An 11,668-nucleotide genomic window follows, 5' to 3' on the forward strand; every position below is an offset into this window, starting at 1 on the left:
ACAACAGGTTACCAAGAAGAGACTTGATACCCTATGAGCATATACAGGGGGAGGTAATCCCCCTCAGGAACAGTCATAGGGGAGGGGAATAAGGGGGAAATGGGAGGGAGGGAAGAATGGGAGGAGACAAGGGATAGGATAACCATTGAGATGTAACAAGAACAAATTAATAAAATAATATATATCTTGGACAAAAATAAATTTTAAACATGGATAGGAGAAGAAATGTAGTGGGACACTTTTTGGTCTTAAAATCGAGGGAAACCCGCCAATTGCAACAACATGAAAGAAGTCAGACAGAAAGATAAATATTGTATGATTCCACTTACATGTAGAATCTGAGCTAATCAAACTTGCACCAGATACAGTGGGCATGCACTTGCAGTCCTTAGTTACTTGGGAGACTGAGACAACAGAATTATTTGAGCCTGATGTCTAAGGCAAGACTGGGCAACACAGAAAAACCACACATCAAAAATTTAAAAAAAAGACAGATGAAATGAAAAAGCTAAACAATAGAAGCAGATAGAAGAATCTGCCAGGGGCTACAGGAAAGTGGCAAATGGAAAGATGATGATCAGATGGTCAAAAAGTTTCAGCTCTGAGGAAGGGGAAGTTCTGTTCTACACCACACGCACCACACGCTCTTGTAGCCAACAGTAGCGCACTGCAGCTTAAGTGCCTGCCTGCTTACTGAAACATATTCACATTACCGTAGGAATACAGTAGAACTGTAAGAAAAGGGTGAGAGCAAGCTTGGGGAGCGATGGCCATGCCTGTGGCCTTAACAGTGCCACCGACCCAACGTGGCCATTTAGCGCCAACTCGTCACGTTGCATATATTAAACAGGTATAGTGCTTCATGTCAGTCGTACTTAATAAAGTAGATTGGAAAGAAACACCCAATTTCCTCTCATTTTTACTTCAAATATATACTCTATAAATTATGTTTGTATGTACACATACATACATGTAGATATGTCTCCATACATATATACAGACATCATGATATACATATGTATAGCATGCTAAGACTTCTTCCTTTCCCAGTGCACAATGGCATTTGAACATAGAAACTGGCAAACCCTGCTTTACTATTTGGACTTACTGCCATCCCTGAGTCACGTCTACACTTAAGCACTTTTCTTTGTGATGATTTTTAATTTCACTAAAAACTCTTTAAGGATATTGTTTTCCTGTCTTTTAAGTTTAGAATTAATCTTATCTGAAAATGTATTTCTTTCAACTGCTTATATTCCCAGCTTAACACAGACAGAGTGACCCTGCAGCTGGCATCAGGGAGAGATGGGAACCATCATGTGATGTCTCCATTATTGTCTTCTGCTGGACTCACAGTCTCCAGGATACTTTCAGGAGTGGCATGAGTTCCATTCCCAGCGTCAAGCATGCTTCAAAATACACGCTCAACCTCTTTTTAGCCATGACCTAGTTTTCCAGGCAAACATACCCATGGGCTATTCATCCAGGCTTTCACAGGCTTCGTGCAAGTTCTCTGTCTGTCTCTGTCTGTCTGTCTTCTCCCCCCTACTCCCTGTCTGTCTCAGCTGTGTGTGCGTGTGTGTGTATGTCTGTGGCGTGTGTGTGTCTGTGTATGGTGGGTGTGTATGTGTGTGTATGTGGTATGTGTGTGTGTCTGTGTATGGTGTATGTCTGTGTGTGTATATGGGGTGTGTGTGTGTGTGTGTGTGTGCGTGTGTGTGTGTGGTATGTGTGTGTGTCTGTGTATCGTGTGTGTCTGTGTGTGTGTATATGGTGTGTGTGTGTGTGTGTGTGTGTGTGTGTGTGTGTGTGTGTGTGGTAGCAGCAGCTAGAGAACCAGAGAAATCTTGTCAGCTTCCTGGGTGCCCAGATGTAAGGCAGCTCTGAAGAGACAGCTTTATTATTGAGCCACTTGAGGATCTCTTCCCAACCTCTGCAAACTTACAGAAACAAGACCCCTCCACTTTCGACCCTGACATGTTTGGAAGTAGCTAGAGGTAAAAAATAAAATAAAATAAAATAAATGTAGTGACTTCTAAGATGAATGAAGGCAAGTCTTGTTTTGCTTTTTTGGTTTCTGTTTTGGTCGTTAAGACATCTGAGTTAAGAAATCTGATCGTACCCACTTATACTCACTCAGTGCGCCCGCTTAAGAAGCCTTCCTGTCTTTAAGGCTCAGCACCCAAAACTCCTCTTGTGAGTTACATGTTTTCAATCTGAGCACAGATGGTCAGGATGACAAAGGCAGCTCTTTCTATGAGGACAGCTGTTTGTTCCCAGGATGGCAACTCCTAATACAAGGTTGACAATGGTCTCCTTGTGTATTGTTTCCTGCTTTTTCAAGCTGCTGGGATCCCACTGCCAGAGCCATAGGCAGCAGTTTCCAAATCTCTGTTACAATTATCTCTGAGCCACTGGCTGCCTGGGGTGCACTGTCTTTGTCACACAGACATGCATCGGCAAACACATTGCCCCTTTGGCTTTCTCTAGTTTTCACTTTTCGTGAAAAAAATGGGAACTAGGATTCCTGTAAAACTCTGTGTTTGCTGGGGAGAGAAGGGGTTTCCTGAGGGCCAAAGTCAGGGGCTCCTGCATACCAGAAAAGTGTTCTAACCAATGTGATCTACATGTGTTAGAATTCTGCTTCAGTCTCCTACCTGTGATGCCATTGCTGACCTCCCATAGGGGCGTGGCCCTGCCCAGTATATAAAATGACAGACCTACCTCACCCTCTCTCTCTCTCCTCCCTCTTTCTCCCCCTCTCTCCCCGCCTCCCCTCTTGTACCCCTTTACCCTCTTTCTCTCTTCCTATGTCTCTGTCTCTGTACGCTCCCCTCTTTGGGGTACCCCTCTCCCCATGCTCATTTAATAAACCCCATATATTCTAATATCTGCTGCCTGGTATCTTATTTCTTATTTCTTATATTAATCATGAAAATGGTGCCAAAACCCGGTTTTCAGCACCAGTTTTATGTTCAATAATAAGATAATAAGATACCAAACAACAGATATATTAGATGAGGAGTTTATTGAATGAGTATGGCGAGAGAAGGAAAGGGGGAGGGGCACCCCAGAGAGAGAGACAGCGACAGAGACAGACAGAGGAAGAGAGGAAGAGGTAGAGGGAAAGGGAGTAAGGGGGTAAGGGGGGGGAGGGGCGAGGTAGGTCTGTCCTTTCATATACCGGCCAAGGCCACGCCCCCATGGCAGGTAGGCAATGACATCACAGATAGGCAGACTGAAACAGAATCCTAACAACATGCTCAGCTCCTGTGAAACCTTTTATAATTTCATCTGATAATGATTCTTGATGAGAACTTGCTGTGCTTCTCTCTTCTTTCGTTCTTTCTCATAATGGACAAGAAAAAAATGTAAAGAAAAAAATGGGCCCAGATAAATAAAATCTTTCATGGCTTTATTATTTTTTTTTTCTACATCCTTTCTGTGATGTTTAGTATGGTTGATTTTAGATCCTTGCCGGGGGAGGGAGGAGGAAAGCACCACATAAGCGAGTGCAGAATCAGTGGTTAGACCTAAGGACTGTATCTAAATGTGAACTTGTAATGTGCTTTTTAAAGCTTATTTATTAATTACTAATGTGTGCTGCTGGGCGTGTATGACGTGTGTGAGTGCAGGTAGGCATGTAGAGACCAAAGGCCAGCAGCTTTGCAGAGTCAGTCCTCTCCTTCTTCCATGGTTCTGGGGATCAAATTCAGGTCACCAGGCTTACATGGCAAGTTGCATTTACCCAGTGAACCATCTCACTGGTCCAAATGATCTTTCAGTAGGATTACACACGAGGCAATCATTTGGTTGCAATGCGAGCAGGGTGTTCCCCACGCCCTCTGCATGTAAGAGTTCAGCTGGGACAGCAGTGCCCTGGCAAACTTTAGAAAGCTTGTGTTCCTCAAAGCACAGGTGGAGGATTTATCTTCAAACAGAACACACAAAAAAGTTTGTTTCCAACCTGTCAACATTAACACTAAAAACAAATAGAAGATAGATAGATAGATAGATTAGATAGATAATGTCTGTCACATAAAGTTGATTAAATTGGCATGGGATGTTTTAAGTAGGAAAACAAAATTGAAGACGGATCTTCATCTGGGATTATATACCAAGGAAGAAGAATCATATTAAAACTACAGATTCATCAAGCCACCAAAAACTGGAGGTGTCATTTTACAATGACAGTTACAGCCATCTAGTTACACACCATAAAAACCAACAAAACCCAGATCTGCTGCTAACCTACCAGCAAATGGCTACATAAACTTGACATTTGTGTAGTTCTGTTTACACTCTCAAAATTCTTTTACGCCCCCACTGCACTAAGTACAATGGGATGCTACACGGTCTGCCAGATGTGGCTCTAGCGTAAGTTGAGGAGGGGGAGGGAATGCCTGGCCCATTAGGCAGGGACTGCAGTCAGATAGCTCCATCATTGGTACATTGCATTATGTGAAGAGAAAGCCCAGACTATGCAGCAGGACTCCAGTCAAAACAAAATCAAATGAAGCCGACAAAACCAATTAAAGGCAATGCAGGAGAGACACATCAGGCATTTGAATCAAACCTTCAACCACTGGCCTCAACAGGGAGGGAATAAAAATAGAACTTCGGTCTGGACTCCACTGGCTAATTTCAAGTGCTTTTCATTTTACCTTCAAATCTGGAACTCAGACTCATCGTGGCTGGCGCTGGATATGCCGAGCAGGATTTGCGGGAAGGACCTAGTGGAGAGAAGAGAGAGGAAAGCCTTACAGCAGCTGAGCCGCTGCAACACCTGGAACCTCTCCAAGCGGAGGTATACAGAACTATCCCAGAAAAGCAAACTGACCATTCCACCAACGGATCTAGGAAGTGCGGAGCTAAGGTAGCCTCCTTCAAGCTCCTTTTTACTGCCTGCACTTTCGGGTATTGCGTGGGTGTTGCTGCTGCTGCTGCTGCTGCTGCTGCTGCTGCCGCCGCCGCCGCCGCCGCCGCCGCCGCCGCTGCTGCTGCTACTGCAAGAGGATGCCAGGCAGAAACAACCCAAGGGAGGCAGGATTTCCTTTGGCTCACAGCTTCCGAGCTGTCAGTCCATCATGCTATGGAGGTCATGGTGGAGCAGACCGGAAGCAGGGGAAGAGACAGGGACCTGTGGGCAGAGGGAACGGAATATAAAATTCGCAAGCCGGCCAGGTGAGGTGAGGCACGCCTTTAACCCCAGCTCTTGGGAGGCCGAGGCAGGCAGATCTCTGTGAGTTCAAGGCTAGCCTGATCTACAAAGTGAGTCCATAACAGCCAGGACTACAAGAGAAATCCTGTCTCAGAAAAACAAAAACAAAAATAAAACACAAGCCCTCTTCTAGGCAGACCTTACTTCTTGAAGTTCCCACATCCTCTTAAAATAACATGGTCAGCCAATGACCGGCCTGCAAACAAGCAAACCTGTTATAGGGAAACTTCACACCCTAATCACACTTGCTCTAGGCCCCCTCATCCATCACACTCCCCACCCCTCATCAGGTAAGATCTTCAGTGTGAGTCAGTTGAGGTCAGCTGATCTTAACCAGAATTTAACACATAGAATTAGAATGTCTGGAAGTGACCTTAGAGCTTTCCCCCCAAAATTTTCCACTTCCTGTGTCAATTATCCTACAATAAAGCACTCCATGCACACACCCCAGCCCCGCAGGGGATGTGGACTCTGACTCAACACCTCTCTGATTGTAAATCAAGGCCCTCTGGAGCAGCTTCTTCCATTTCTGGATGGTTCTAATCATTACAATGTTCTGCCATGCTAGCCAAAATTAGGCCCCTGTAGCTTCTCCTCCTGTGAGAAATAGCAAACAAGGCCTTCTCTTCCCAGCAGCCTTTCACTTTGTTTGAAGCTAGCTGTCACCTTCCTACAGAGTACCATGTCCCTGAACTAAATATGCCCAGCTGCTCAGATGACATGATTTACAGGCTCCTCACTGTCTTGGTCATCTGTTCTTGAACTCGTTGCAGTTCAAGAAAGTCTCTCTTCAAAAGTGTCACCTAGAACGGGGTGAAATGCTGCAGGAGAAGCCTAACCGTGGGACGGAAGCCTCTGGCTACTGCGAAAAGAACCAAGGCACCAAGAGCGACAGCCACAGGAAGAGTTTGTTGCTGTCAGAATGATGTGTACCCTTGAAGAGGGAGGAAGAAGAGGGGTTGCCCATGCATTCATTCTGCTATTCTGAAACTAAATTTCATATACATGCACACATTTGCGCGCGCGCGCGCGCGCGCACGCACGCACGCACACACACAGAGAGAGAGAGAGAGAGAGAGAGAGAGAGAGAGAGACAGACAGACAGACAGACAGACAGACAGACAGAGACAGAGACAGAGAGACAGAGAAAGACAAGGAGAGACAGAGAGAGAGAGAGGAGAAGCTCTCTGCTGAGGAATTTTTTAAGAGACAAATTAGTAGGATATGACCCTGAAAAGGCCCACATGCAGGCGAGGGAGATCACTTAGTCCTGGAGTACTAATCTGAGTTCCATGGCCAGAACCCATGTAAGAAGCTGTGTGTAGTGACTCGTACTTAGGACCAGGGCTGGGGAAGACAGTAGCAAGTGCCCTGCAGGCCTGGCTGAATCAGAACCCCAGGTCCCAGAGAGAGATCCTGTCTCAAAGCCATGGTGGGCAGTTCCTAAGGAGTAACAACAGAGGCTCATCTGCAGCCTCCACATGGACACACATGTACCTACATGCCCACAGACATGTACACCTGTGACCTGGGCATGCACACGCACATGGGTGTGTGTGCACACATACACTGCACATACTCATACACATGAAGTCCACATGCTATTTTTTATTTATTTATTTAGTTAGTTAGTTAGTTTTTGGTTTTCTGAGGCAGGGTTTCTCTGTGTAGTGTTGGCTGTCCTAGACTTACTTTGTAGACCAGTGTGGCCTTGAACTCACAGAGATCCGCCTGCCTCTGTCTCCCGAGTGCTGGGATTACAGGTATGCACCACCACCCCCAGCCCACATGCTGTTTTTAACCCTTGCCTCATCACTCCTTCTGTAACTTGAAATTGCACAGGGCTTTTGGACATAATAGGCAAATACCAGTCATTCATTTTAAACAACCCCTCAAGGCACAGACTACTCTTAAGAAATGTGTTGGCTACTTTTGTTGCTATGATAAAGCACAAAACAAAACTGCCTTATGGAAAAAAAATGGCTTATTTTGACTTACAGTTCCAGAGGAAAAGTCAGGATTGGTGGAAGCGGCAGGCAACTGATGATGTTCAGAGCAGGAAGCTGGGAGGTCACATCCCAAGCACATGTACGAAGCAGAACACACTGGAAGTGGAATAAGGCTACAAACCCTCAAAACTCACCCTCACTGAAGTACCCACTCCATCAAGGCGTGCCTCCTAAAGGTTCTAGAAACCTCCGAAATAGTCTCGCCAACAGGGGGCCAAATGTTCAACTATCTAAACCTCTGGGGGGTGGTATTTTATATTCAAACAAACTACCACTTTCCACTCCCTGCCACCCACTGCCAGGAGCCATCTCATAATGCAAAATGCATTTAATCAAACATCTAAAGTCTCCATAATCTGAACAGTCTCAATATTGTTCAAAAGCCTTAAGTCCAAAGTCTCGACTCAAGGTAATATTCTCTCTCTCTCTCTCTCTCTCTCTCTCTCTCTCTCTCTCTCTCTCTGGTTTTAGAGACAAAGTTTCTCTGTGCAGCTCTGGCTGTCCTAGAACTTGCTCTGCAGACTTGGCTAGCTTTGAACTCACAGCTCTGCCTGCCTCTGCATCCCTCGTGCTGAAATTGATGACATGTGCCACCACTGCCCAGCCTCAAGGTAATCTGTGACTCCCTCTAAAAGCAAAAGACAGATTGCATACCTCCAACACGCAATGGCACAGAGCATTCACTTCCATTCCAAAAGAGAAGAAATGGAGACATGGGAAACTCGAGACTAAAGTGAGACAGAAACTCACAAGGAAAATGCTAACTCGTGTAGGCTCCACATCCAGTGGTTGGGGTTTTAGTTTTAAATACCTCAGATGTCTTTGCCCCTCTGGCTTTGTTGTCTCTCTTGGTCTGCTTTCAGTCCCTGGATACAGCTTTCCTTGGCAGATACCTCATGGCTCTGACATCTCCAATGTCTCTACCACAGCCAGGCTTCAATTCCACACCTTCATGCAATGCCCTCTCATAACCTCCTTGCCAGGACTCTCCTGCCACACATTGCCTGGCCCAGCAGCTCCCTAATCCATGGATAAGAATCCAATACCCCTTCACTCCTGCATCTTTCATGCTTCCAAAACCAGCACCGCATGGTCAATATTGCCAAGCTCAGCTGCCATCTTGGGGTGGACCTTTGCCCTTTGACCACGTTAGCAGCAATTGCTTTCTAGGAGCAGGTACCCCTTAGGACAGTGATTCTCAACCTGTGGGTCACAACCCTTTTGGAGGTCAAACAATCCTTTGACAGGGCCTGCCTAAGCCATCTTCATATCTGATATACATCACGACTCATAATGGTAGCAAAACTACAGGTCTACAAAGAGAATTCCAGGACAGCCAGGGCTATCACACAGAGAAACCCTGTCTCGAAAAACAAACAGAAGGAAGGAAGGAGAGAAAGAGAGAGAGAGAGAGAGAGAGAGAGAGAGAGAGAGAGAATGGATGGAGGGCAGGGCGGCAGGAGCCTGCCAGCTGGTCATATTCTATCAAAGCCAGGAAGCAGAGAGCAGACAGGAAATGAGGCTAGACCTCAAGGTCCAGCCATAATACAGCTCACTTTCTTCAGCAAGGCTCCGTCTTCTAAAGGCTCCACAGACTTTTCAAACAGGGCCACCAGCTGGGAACCAAGAGTTCAAATACAGGAGCCTATGGAGGACATTTCACATTAAGACCACAACAGTCGTTATTATGATGATGAAAAAAAAAGGAATATTTTGATCATTTGTGATTTTACAATTTGTAGCTCTCAATTATTTCCAAAACTCATTCGATGGGGTTGGTTTAGATGAAAATACTTTAAAATAATAAGCAATAGCTCACAGAAGGGCTTGATTATCTGCTGCATACCTGGATCCTTTGAGATAGAGGCTTGAGGCCTCAGAAGAGGGACAGCCATAGGACAGTCACCCTTTGTGGGGTAGGGTTTCTGGAGCTAGCTTGCACTCATACGATGAAGTGTGCTGCGTTATTTGGGGAAGCTGACGCCCTGTGCACACATTCCAGAGTCCATGCTCTGGCCCGGTGGACCTGAGTCACGGTGACTGATGGAAGAGAACGGTGACCTCAAGCTAAGGGCTAGCAGGCTGATTTATAGCTGCTGTGAGAGCTTTGAGTATCTAGCAGACACATCATCAACTCTAAGCAAACAACCAACATTTGGAGGTCACAGTTACGATTACAGACTAATAAATACACAAATAACATAAAACGGAGCAAATGGCCTTTTTATGTGCTGGGGATATTTAAAACTGAGTTGTGTGTTCCATGAATACAGAATCTGCTAGTAGCCTAAGAATTTGCTGAGCTTTCAGAAGCAAGTGCAGAAACGATTAGCTGTGGCATAGCATACCTCACCATAAATGCTGCACTGAGTTTCAACCACTCAGTCATGTTTAGGAGAAATTTTCATTATAATCCAGTATTTTCAGGGCTTTATAATCTAATTGGGTTCAACCTTATCTTTTGGCAAATTAATTATTTTTCAGCTGAGCATGGTAATGCATGGCTTTGGTCGCCACCACTCAGGGAGGCAGAGGCAAGTGGATCGCTGTGAGTTCAAGGCCAGCCTGGTCTACAAAGTGATTCCAGGGCAGCCAAGGCTACACAGAGAAGCCCTGTGTCAAAAAAAAATTTTTTTCACTTCAATCTCTTATTGAGGGAATATTTTTAAGACTCAGTCTTTAAAATTATTTAAATATTAGGAAAGATAAAATTGTTACTCATATGGTACTGTTTCTTATGGGTAGAATACATCCAGCTCCTTATAACAGTGCAGCATTCGGGGCCACTTTCCTAGTTACTAAGTACCAGGAGGTCCAGCGGAAATTACTCTAAACTGACAATATGTGAAAATGCCCCTGAAGCAGGTGGCTACCAGAATTGTTGTCTGTTTATCTTTAATTTCTACTTTAGCTCTTCTCCAGGTTGAGGGGGAAAGAGGGGGAGAGGAGAGAGACAACAGAGAGGAGCTGACTGACTAAAACAGGTAAGTACAGTAATGACAACTGGGGAAATGTGGGTGACAGTGTCTTAGGGCTCTATATCTCCCATGAAACACCATGACCAAAATGCAAGTTGGAGAGGAAAGGTGTGTTTGGCTCCCCTTTCCACATCATAATCCATCGTTGACAGGAACTCAAGCAGGCCGCAAGCCTGGAGGCAGGAGCTGATGTGGAGGCCGGAGCTGACGTGGAGGCCATGGAGGGTGCTGCTTATGGGCTTGCCTCCCATGGCCTGCTCACGTGCTCTCTTATAGAATCAGCATCACCAGTTTAGGGACGACCCCACCCACCATGGGCTGGGCCCTCCCCCATTGATCGCTGATTGAGAAAATGCATTACATCTGTATCTTGTGGAGGCATTTTTCTCAACAGAGTCTCCTTCCTCTCTGATGACACTAGCTTGTGTCAAGTTGACAACACAAACCAGCCAGTGCACGACTATTCCCAAGCTCACTGCAAGCTGGACCTGTGATGGTGTGAACTGTGGGGATGTAAGTCTGTGTTGTTTATGCAAGTGGCTAGCAACAAACACAGCATACCAGTACACATGGACAAAACCCAGGGTCACCTTTAAGACATGAGGGCACAGAGTATCAGGAAAACTGATGACACCAGCTTTCCATTTCCTCACAAGTCTTGTTAACATGGAAGACAATAGGATCTAATTCTTATTTGTATATATGGCTTTGGTTTTGTTTTAATTTGGGTTTGTTGTTGCTGTTTGGGGACAGGGACTCACTATGTAGCCCTAACTGGACTGAACCCATTATGTAGGTCAAACTGGACTTGAACTCACAGAGATCCGCCTGCTTCTACCTCATAAATATTGGAATTAAAGGTGTATACCACCATGTCTGGCTTGTGAATGTCTTATAAACCACATAATAATAATAATAATAATAATAATAATAATAATAATAATAATAATAATAATAATAATAATAATAACAACAACAACAATAATAATAATAGAGAAGTCTTTCAGTATTGTGCAGTAAAGCCAAGTTTTCCTTAATAAACTGTATTTGAATCTAAATGTACAACAAGAGGACACTGATAAATGTCAGTGCTTTCTCTACACAACCGTTGGTTGTCTTTGAGGGATTGCAAAAAGTATTTGAGTTTTCTTAAGTAACAAAATAAGGTGACAAAAAAATTAAATAGCAATGTAGAACTAAAATAATTATAAAGGATGGCTGAAATCACTTTCCTGGCATTTTTATCTTCTGAATGTTGGAAGATATTCTCATAAATCTTTAAAATAAATTCAAAGCACCTTTGGGTATCTTCGGGAGAGAGCTGTCTTCCACCAGCTACCTATGTCTTTTGTTTGTTATTAAAGATTCCAATTTGTATCAAAGTTTCATTTAGCTGCTCATACTGTCCGTCATTTTAAAAACTCAGAATCAAAACTTGCTAAATCAAACCAATGAGATGT

The 11,668-nt window shown here is 44.6% G+C and overlaps 1 long non-coding RNA gene across 1 annotated transcript in view; it reads right to left on the reverse strand.

Moving 5' to 3' along the window:
* LOC311592515 overlaps positions 1 to 4,925 on the reverse strand; it is a 51,487-nt gene extending 46,562 nt beyond the window's left edge. The window contains exons 1-2 of the long non-coding RNA XR_014777433.1: positions 4,841 to 4,925; positions 4,665 to 4,733 (exon numbers count right to left, since the gene is read on the reverse strand). This is a non-coding gene — a long non-coding RNA (uncharacterized lncRNA). The remainder of the gene's footprint in view (positions 1 to 4,664; positions 4,734 to 4,840) is intronic.
* Between the last annotated feature and the right edge of the window lie 6,743 nt (positions 4,926 to 11,668).

Source organism: Acomys minous (genome assembly GCF_964271855.1).
Source record: "Acomys minous genome assembly, chromosome: 2".
NCBI classification, from domain to species: domain Eukaryota; kingdom Metazoa; phylum Chordata; class Mammalia; order Rodentia; family Muridae; genus Acomys; species Acomys minous.